Below are 10722 nucleotides of genomic sequence, written 5' to 3' on the forward strand. Positions count from 1 at the left end.
TGTGTCAGCCAAAACCAGCGTAAAACCAGCTAACCAGAACTCCAGATCCACGGATGGGAAAGCACTTTGCATGTGTGCTGGGTGTTTTTCAGCTGCTTTGCATGGATGGACAGGGAGAAAAGCATGTTGATTGCTCTAGACAAGGCTGGCTGTACTGCCTGTCCAAGTGTGACATTACTGTGTGCTTAATTACTTGCTGTGCTCACAGTAATGTTCAGTTTCTCAGCATTGTAACGAATATTATTTATTGCCACTTTATCCTCCTGGCAACTAACAAAGTAATTACTTCAGATTGCATCTTTCAATTGGATTTTGCTGTGATTTGTGGCTGTGAAATCCAGAAGATGTTCAAGAAATGGATAAAAGGGATTTACAAATTGCAATCTTGCGAGTAAAACCAGCTGCAGCTTGTGTTTTGGTTTGATTAATAATCAAACCAATATAGAATATAAAGGTAAGGGCTTTGAAGATTATAAAGATTGCAAGAGAGATTAACTGGATAGGCCAATTTGGGTTCCAGGCCCTCTGATATGGCTCAGGCAGGGTTGTGGGTCCCTGAATTAGCAGCGAGTGTGTCTGCAGGTCCACACAAGAGTGCTGAGAGGGATCTGAACTGGGAATTTGTGACAATCAAGATAAGGCAGAGCAAAGTACAAGGCTGCATTTCCACACCATCTACAGCTGACTGTGTGAAGGAGTTAGGGGGTTTTGCCTTGGCTGTCAAACTGTGCACTGTCAACTTGCTTTATTCCCAAATAAAACTTGGGGGGCTGGTTTAGCACCAACAGAAACCAACATCATCTCAATAACAACGAGCTCAGTGAGGTGAGGTATCGATTCTTCCCCTCTACCCTAGTCCAAATCACATCCATCCTGACAAAAGCGAAGAAGAGCCAACATCTCCTTGCACAGAACTAAGGGGGATTAAACCCACCTTGCTAGGAAAAGACAGCAGCATCTTTATGAGGCACTGAACAAGTCCATGTGTGTTCTGGCACACGTCCCTGGCACAGACACTGCACGTGCTGGGCTGTCTGTCTCCAGGAGTGGAGGCAGCAGAATTGCAGCAGGAAGGGTTTCCAGCCCTTGTGCCCGTGTCCCTGAGGCTGCCCAAAGTGCAGTGTGTCCATGGGCAGAGGCAGCTCCTGGCAGCTCCCAGCTGGGAGCTGAGACCTGTCTGATGGCCGCAGATGCAGGTGGACCTGCTGAGCCAGGGTGGAGTCAAGGTGGGGAAGGTGGTCGAGCACAGAAGGCGGACACCTCAGCTCCTTCTTTCTATTACAGGTGGGAATTCAGATGTTTCCAGAGACCAAGAAATTCTTGCAAATGACCTGAATTTTACTTAGGCTTGGAATTTTCAAACTTGGAACTTCTTAAATGAGGTCTAAGAGGCTCTGTCAGACACAAACTTGCTGAGTGAGAGGGAGAAGAAAAACAGGGATTTTATTTACTCCCTAATCTCCTTTTTGAAGCCACTGGTGAGGAAACAAGAAGCTTGTTTTTTTAAGCCCTCTATTGCTGTCAGACTTTTCTGCTGGGAGAGAGGGTGGGTTTTTTCCCTTACTCTTTATTGTGACTCAGTACTGTGCACATTAGCAAGTGACTGCCTCTATATAGTAAATTGGAGGCGACCTGGAAAAAAAAAATGGAAAAGCTGCAGTTTCTAGGGAGTTCAAAAACATATGCTCCAGAATCTCTTTGTCTGTATATTGACTATTATTTCCAATTGCCAAGGAACTACATGTACATTTCTGTTTTTCAGAAGCACATTGTGTGCGTTGTTGACAGGAGGCACTTTGCCTCCAAAATACTGCCAAATAGCCTTGTCAAATAGAGACTTTTTTTCTCTTTTTTCTCTTTCTCTCCTCTCTCTCTGTCCCTCTCCCTGCTTCTCCCTCTCTCCTGTCCTCTCTGCTCCTCTTCCTCTTGTAGAGGATATGGGGTGAGAGGCTGTGCTGTGCAAAGGGATGAATTTTAGGCTGTGGGCTCAGCAGTGCCATTGTATTTCTGACATTTTAACTGCTGAAGGAGGCAGTGCCATGGCAGTGACCTTAACGAGGTGACAGGGCCCACAGTGTCACTCACACAGGAGTGGCCATTACCTGCAAAAGGACATGAGAAGGTGGCAGCACTCGTGCAGAAAAGCCAAAGGTGGGGAAATCAACCCAGGTTCCTAAAGGCATGTGTTGTTGACAGGGGCCTTAATATTTGATTACTATAAAATTCAGATGTAATACTATTATGCTTAAATAATTTAAATACAAAGTTACAAAATTCTTTGGGTTGTGTTTAGAAGCAGCAAATGTTACTGGGATAGGCAAGGAGCTAAAGTTGGTATTTTGGCTCAGGAAGTAACATGAAAGGGAAAGGCGGATGGCTTTTTTCCTCTGGATTTTGTGCCTCTGGTTGTAACATTCTGGTTCAGGAATGTCTATTAATATTAAATAATTCACTTGGGTGACTTTAGTAGGTGGAAACCAGAAGAGATTTCAAAGCACTCTGAAGGAGGCCCTCTATAAAGGAAACAAATAATTACACATTGTTTTTTATTTTGTTGTTTTTACTTTATTTGTGTCCAAGAAACTTTTAAATAGGCTTTCTTTGTTTGTCCACACTGGAGCAATAGAACCAGGGAATTTGGCAGGGTCCCAGGCCCTGGCAGCAGCTGCCAATAAAAGCTCGCTGAGCAAGTACAAAAATAAAATCACACAATATCATTTTTAACTTTGATTAAGTTGTGCTGAATTGCTCCAAGGGAGGTAATGGCAAGCTCCAAGGGGTTAGGACCAGCCTGGGATGTGAAGGATGTTTATCTTGCAAGTGTTTGCTTTGGGCTGTGTATGTAGTTCCCACTGCTGGGGAAACACTTTGTCAAAAGCCCACTATTAAAAGAGTTCGGGGAATAAACCTTGCAACAACGGGAACAAATAAAATCCTTTGTGCTGTAATGTGCATAGCAAGCCACTGTCAAATATAAAAGCTGAATATGCTTTAAAACGCTCCAAGCCATGCAGCAAGGGAGCTGCCTTAGGTTTGCCAGCGAGGGGCTGGGCAATGCCAGGGCCGTGGTGCTGACGTGTGCCACGAGGAGCACGTGGTGAGGAAGCGTGTCAGGAGCCCCACAAAGGTGTGGCAAGCTCTGAGGGACGCCAGCAGCCTCTCAGAAATTGCTCAGGAAAAATTAGAGAGACACCATGATCAGAGGTGTTTTGAAAAATCAAAAGGGTTTTAATTAAAGGGAAAATAACAAACTATAGAGAACAAAAGAGTAAAAGCTGTGCACGGTGCAGAGAGGTCCCTTGCACCTGCTAAGGCACCCCGAAAAAGCCCTGAAAGACTCCTTGCTCTCTCTTAAGTATTCAGCTAAGGAGGGGTTTTTGGCTTGCTGCCTAACAGAAAATAGCTACATGACTCGAGGAACAGCGAAAGGATCCAACAGGTGCTTTTGTCCTGGCACTGGGCCAGTCATGGTGAGAGAAGCATAGAAGCTTCTGGTTCTTCTTCCTTGTAAGTTCAGGGGTGAAACTCAAACTCCTTCCTACTATGGAAACAGCTGTTAATTGTGTGGGTGCCCTGCAGCATGGTGAGGGCACGGCCATGGTCCCTGCAGGATGAGCACAGTGGCACTGCTGCTCAGCCCAGGGCACCTGGGAAACAGGCATCCGCTGTTTTGGGCTTGTGTGCTGTGAAATGTGGGGTCTGGGAGGTCTCCTGGAGAAGACACCTCTAGGAAGGGGAGGAGAGGACCTGAGGTGCAGCTGCTGGGGCATTGGGCTACTTGTGTTGGACGGGTTCACAACTGGAGTTTGGCACAGTGAGGAGTTATGATGGATCCGCGTTCAGGAAGCCAAAGGACTGGGTTCATTCAGGGGTTTTTCCCTCCCCTGAGTCCATGGGGGCTGCTGGCTGTGCTGTCCTTATGCCTTTTCCCCACTCTGGTCCTCGGATGCTTGGCAGTGTTGCAGTAGTTTAGGGCTGGCCTCCTGCTTAGCACAGCCTTAGCTGGGTCTGGACTGTCTCTGTGATATCTCTTTGAGATTTACTTCTGAGGATATGTTCAGAGAGCTGTCAGCCTTCAGGTGCTTCATATTTACTTTTTCTTTAGGGTGAAGGCTCTTCTCTCAGTGTCTGGGATTCCAGGGACATCAACTCAGCCTGTCCTGGTCTGATCCATGGGGGAGGCAGCACATCTTCAGAGCCACAGTTCAGGACAGACTCTCCCCTGACTTATCCTGTCCTGGAGTAAAACCTCTTTACATGGAGGGGAGAGGACTGGAGGGGGAAATCCTCTAATCCTGTCTAATTCCACCCAGCCTTGAGAGCTGCTCAAACAGCTGCCATTATACCGGAGGGTTCCAAGGATTCACAAAATCTGCTTTTTCCTTGCTTGACTTCTGGCAAGTAGGACTAGCTGGGGACACAAAGTACAACTCCTTCCCCCTGATCTGGTGTCCAAAACATTTTTATTTTTCTACATCCCTGCACTGCCCTGCAATAGATGATTTCCCCATTCCCAGCCTCTCTTAACTTGAAGGAGCGTCCTTGCTCAGCTCCAGTGATTGTTGATCACATCCTCTCCCTGGGCATTTCTAATGGCCTTCCTGTTTGCAGGTCTAGATTTTTGCCTGCAGTAATTCCTGCTGAAAATCGTGGGTCCCACAGAGAGCTCTCTCTCGAGTCAGGAAGCATTTGTGCTTCCTGGTTTGCATGCAGATGCCAAAGTTCTCAGCTGTGGAGCAGAAATCTCTATTCTGTCCTCCGTTCCTTGGTTTCAGTGAAAAGCAAACAAAAAACCAACCAAACAAAAAACCCCAAATAAACAACCAAAACAAAACAAACAAACAAATAAACAACCCCAAAACCAAACCAAACCCCCAAACAAACAGAAAACCCCAAGCCCCAACAACAAAACACAAAATCCAAAGAATTGTATTTTTAAAAATTCTTCCCATTGATGGAGTCTCAGTGTTCATCAAATGACCTTGAGCTTTTGCATTCCTGGGGACATTATTCTCCAAAGTCTTAATTCACATGCTTTTTATCACAGTGAGGCAGTAAAATTAATTACATTTTTGTCTGCTCCCTTTTATCCCATCATCAGCCCATTACATACACTGTACTTGATTCCACGTTGGTCTGAAAGCCGTTTGGTTTGTTTTTTCTCGAGAAATCCATCACTCCCAGAAGCTCTGGCACTGATTTGCTTTGTTGCCAGCCCACTGCTCCAGAGCACCTCTGGTCTGACCCACATCAGTATATCTCACGGACAGGGAGAAGTCAGGGAATGCCCAACGTCCACACAAGTGGAGTGAGTGCTGCCAGCAAAGCCATCAGTGGATGCACAGCTCCAGGACAGCCTGTGGTGCCCCCACTGAACCTGGCCAGGAGAGCAGAGGAGCTGGGGTGAGTAGTTTATGGCTCAGTAGAGACCCATTGCTCCTGTGCCCAGCAGCAGCTTCTGTAAAACTTCACCTAGGAATTGTTTAGACACAACCTAGCAGGAGGCTCCAGCCGGTTCCTGCAGGCAGCCTGGCTGGACATCTACCAGCAAAAGGGTGAGTGAAGCACACCCCTAATGTGCAAAATTCATCCCAAGGCATTGAATGCGAAATTCTTCTTGTGTGAGAGCACCAAGGAGAGACATTTACTCTCATTGGTTTTCTTTATGAAAACCCGCAGGTTTTCTTTGGCTGCTTCTTCAGCACGTTTGAAAACACAAGAACACAAGAAACCATTTCTTAGGGAGCAGCCAATGAGGCTCTCCAACTCCCAGTGTGTTTCCATTGACTTTCACATATTTTTGTCATATTTCCCTTGGCCTGTGCTACAATTTAGGCACTTGCTTCTACGCCTCTTTCGTACAGGTTTATACGGAACAAAAAACCCATGGTGCTTTGCTGTGTAGGCTTGAGCCTGGCTAAATTTTTTCAGATCTTGAGCACTTTCGAGTTTTTTGGTGTGCTGCATAGTACCATTGGTCAAAAGCTCTGCTTTTGCAGTAGATTAAATGGAAGCCTGTTTGTATTCCTGGTGTTTTCTCTTGCAAAAATGCCGGCAGTCACAAGGAAAACTTCAGCAGTAAAGGCTTATGCGACAATACTTTTGTATGCTGGTGTTTGAAATGGCCTCCAGTTGTGCTAGAGGAGGTTTAGATTCGGTATTAAGGAATAATTCTTCACTGGAAGGATGGTCAAGCATTGAAATGGGCTGCTTAGGGACGTGCTGGAGTCACCATCCCTGGAAGCATCCAGAAAATGTGTGGATGTGGCACTTTGGGGACATGGTTTAGTGATGGACTTGGCCGTGTCGAGTTACTGGTTTGACTTAATAGTCTTGGAGGACTTTTCCAACCTTAATGTTCTTCCTTACTGTGCCTTTTTTTTTAAATTTTTTTTTCAGTATTTCTGCCCTGTTGTGATGTCATATGACAGGGGGAGAGTTTATGCTCTTTGTCAGGAGCTGAGAGCCTCACCTCTGCACTCGACTGCAGGGCTTGCAGCTTGAGGAGCAAAGCCCCACACCAAGGACATGTTGATCTAGAGAGAGCTGGAATCAGTGTGTGGCTGTGAAACTGAGCATAAACGTGCAAGACTGAAGAGCTGGTGTGTTTACCCACCCTGCCATCCTCTTTCACAGCAGTGGCTGACAAAACTTGAAAGGATATTTATGTTGGAGCCAGCTGCCAATAAGAAAATTGAACTTCTGCCCTCTTCCCCCTGAACCTGGTATCGAAACAGCTCAGCAGAATAAATGTAACAACTATAAAACATGTTATTTGCTTTTGACCCTTTTTATATTTACTTTACAGCATGTTTCCCCAGTTAAACCACTGGCCACTCACTCCAACCATACCTGTGGCAGGGCGAGCTCCTGAAGCCATGGTGACAGGTGAGGTCCTTCTGCCTAATTTTTTTTAGCAGCTGAAGTTTTTATTTGGTGAGATGTTCAGAACCAGATGCTCTTCAGCCCACGGTGAAGCTGAAGCATGGAGAAAGCTGCTAACCTCCAGCTGCTAACCTCCAGCCACGTGGGGACTGCTGGGCCAGGGGCTTACAGCTGGAGACCCTTCCTGGTGCTGAAAACCCTCTGTGGGCTTGTGTCCTCACCCAGAATTTGGCATATTCCCCCTCCTCTGGCGTCTCTCCTGGAGGGTCCTTCCACACTCACAGAGAATGAGGGGGGTTACTCTTGGCGGATGTAGCTCTTTGAAAGTCGGGATATGTGCATGACATGAGTTTGTTGTCTTGCCCTTTGCCCGGTTGCTGGGAGGGAAAGGCATTTCCGGATGGGGATTCAACCTTCTCAGCATCCTTCTTTAGGATGGGATGGATCAAAACCCCAGAAGGGCTGAGGGGGCCTCGAAGCATTTTTGCATGGGTTTTTGCATTCTCATGCTGTAAGGCAGGGGTGGCTTCCATCACTGTCTGAAATACCCCCACAAAAAGATCTTGAAGGAGATTGGGGAGGTGGTGGTAAATCCAGAGCCATCCCAGCACCACTTATTCTCTGGCCTTTTCCCTCTTACACCCCTGTGGGGCTGTGTGCCCTGTACCTGCACCAGTGTCACCGAGGACCGCTGTCCCTGGGGCCCTGGGGGCTCTCTGGTCCCACCTGGATGTTTCAGCCAGCCACAAGGTTTCTGCAAGAGAAACAAAGCCAATCTCTGCCTATACCTGTATAACATGAAACTGCAGAGCAAATTTTCACGTGTATGCGTAGATAATCAGAAATATCAGGATATTCAGAATAATCAGAAATCAATATATTTTCATACACTGACATCAGCAGTGCAATAATTTCCCTGGCTCTCTTGCAGGGCAGAAGGCCTTCAGAGATCTGCCTTCGGTGGTTCATGTGCAGCAGCCACTTCAAATCCCAGTGTTATTACATCTCACACTTAAAGAAGAAGATTATCACGCCACATTACAACTCTTTTTATGACAACACACCATAAGTTAAATTCAGTGTAGCAGGAAGTGTATACGTTCCTGGACCTAGTCTCTGAGCCTTTCTGTTAGGAGTAGAGCTATAACCCAGATTAAGATGCTATAATAGCTCTGGGCTTTGCACAATTAAATAATCAGCTCTGAGCTGTCACCTGAGACAGATTCACTTTCTCCTGAGCAAAGACACAGAAAGAAATGAGAATAGGCTATAATGGGGAAATTGGCCAAATGTCTTAATTTCCAGGCAAACATTTTGTGGTGGGTGAAGGTATGAAGTGTCTGTGACAAACACAGAAAGCCATGGAGAAGCTGCCATACGTGGATGGGGGAAAGAGGGCTTTGGAGGAGCCCCTTAGCAGTGGCATTCAGGTGAGGTCATAGACACTAGCTTTGGATGCTGCTCTTGTGTAGCATCTGATCTTGGGATTGAGACCTCAGGCAGACAAAGGCTGAATTTGACCCAAGTGAGGTGCTTTTGGGACCTACAGAAGGTTTAATGGAAAGGCAGTAGAAAAACAGGAAATACTGAATTATCAAAATAATTTCCAAGGGCTATCACAGCTTCTCTGTCACTGGAAGTATCTCCAGCTCAAGAACTACTCAGCTAAAGCAGATTCTGATACCATGCGTTGACATAATGCAAATGAGACTCGAATGGCTTGAGTGGTCTCCAGAGGGGTACACCCTCACTCTGGAGAAGGGTGACCAGAACCATAAATAAAATAGAGGGGAGGAAAAACCTCCTGGCTGGAGGATGGCCTGACAAGAGGAGGCAGACTGGACAACCAGGCTACATTAGATAATCATAGCCTGGGAATAATTCATACAAAGTAATGGACTGAGTGACAAGTGCTGGTGTGGCCTTTGGAACTCACTGCTGCAGGACACTGCTGCTGGGAACTTATTCTGAGGCAGAAAATGAGCAGACCTTGGAATCAGGTGGTTTCTCACGTCTCGCCCTCAAGAGAGAACGCATTTAATCTTCATAACTGTGCCTGTAGATCATCCCCCCCCGAGACACGAGGGAGTGGTCTTTGGTTTACTCACACTGGCTTCAGTGGTGGCAGATGCAAGGCAGGGCTGAGGGCCACGTGTAACTCTGTGGGTGTGAGGGAATGCTTCAGTTCTTTTAGACTTCATTAAGCCACCTAAAAAGGAAAGAAAGAGCTAAAGCTCATTGTGAAGCCATCCTGGGCTGGGGAAACTGGAATGGGATGACAGGAAACACCCTGACTCCCCTGCACAGGGGGGAGTGGTAAGAAATCAGCATACACACACACACATCTATCTATCTATCTTTCTGTATATATGTACACTGATACGTAGAGCTTGTAGTTACAGACACTCCAAGAATGTGGTCACTGCACACGGGCATTGAAATGCCAATTACACATCCCTGCAGCATTGTTCAGCCAAGGAGAAATGAGAACAGAAGTGCATTTCTGCCTCTTGTTAAAAAAGCATGTTTTCAAATACTTGGCCCTATCCTGACCTCAATTATTTAGTGTGACCTCTACACTGTAAGTGAGGTGGTTTGGTTTATGCTGTGATGTTGAAATGGGGATCTGGCCTGTTAGCTGACTTTTTATTTTAATCTAAATATCAAAGCGACTGAAAGGATGGTTGATCTTTAAAATAGTAGTTGCTCTCATTAATTGTTCCAAGTGCAGTTCAAACTGGGTTGTAGAATAGAATTCATAATTTAAAGGAGCGTGTATATTTTAGGCCATCCAGATTCAGCTGCAATTAGCATTCCCATTAATATGCTGATTTATTCCCATACAGTCCCTTGTTACTCAGAGAGCGAGGCAGTGAACAAGATCAAAGACACGTGGTCCTGGCACTTCAGCATCTCCTGGGAAATCTCTGCTCCCTCCTGCCAGGAAGTTTTGCAGTTGTGGCTTTGGGACTTGTGTGTTGCTGCTCCTGAGTGCTCAAAACTGCAGCGTCCTACTGCACACCACCGCTTCCCCTAAAGGGGTTAAAACAATTCCTCAGGAGGGGCAAAGGTTTCCATCCACATTACCTGTTGGAAAACCTGGCCCATGCTGCTTTGTTGTGCCCCAGCATCTTGTGGGAGGCCAAGGACACTCATGGGACTATAGAGAGGGTATTTTCCCTCCTAGGATTCTGGTATGGATGTAGCCACAAGGTGCAATCTGTTCTCCAGGACCTCTGCCTAATGGATGCTGGTGGGGCCTGGCTCAGCTGCTGCCAGTACAGCAGGTCCTGCTCTCTGCAGAGAAATCTCTCTGTTCCCTTGTGTTCACTATTCCATGGCTCCTGTAGCAGCAAAACAAAACACAGACTTATTGCAAAAACATAGAGGCTGGGATAGGACAGTTTGTTCCTTTTTTTTTTTTTTTTAATTTTTTTAAAATTTTTTTTGTGCACCCAGCTCTTCCTCCCACATTTCTGTGTGTACCACAGCTGTGCAGATGTGCACAGCTGCTGTAACCTCCTCCGTGGTGGCTTTAGCACTGGGGGATGCAAGACTGTCCTTTCCTGTACAAACCTCAATGTCCAGATTTGAGGAAACAACACTTCCAGATCATTTTGGGAAGGCACACACTATCCCAGGTACTGGGTCCCCTGTCCATCTAAATCCTTCAGAGGGCAGCCCAGGGAACGTGAAGTGAAGGCATGAGGCAGGGTTTTCCACCAGACCAGAAGACAGAGGTATGAAGGGTTTGTTTTCACTTTTGCTCTCCCCTGTGAGCATGGGGCATGCTCTGCTTGTCAGCATTATCTCAGAGCTTTGTCTTACAATTCCCTT

The sequence above is a fragment of the Hirundo rustica genome, chromosome 5 (assembly GCF_015227805.2).
Source record: "Hirundo rustica isolate bHirRus1 chromosome 5, bHirRus1.pri.v3, whole genome shotgun sequence".
NCBI lineage: Eukaryota > Metazoa > Chordata > Aves > Passeriformes > Hirundinidae > Hirundo > Hirundo rustica.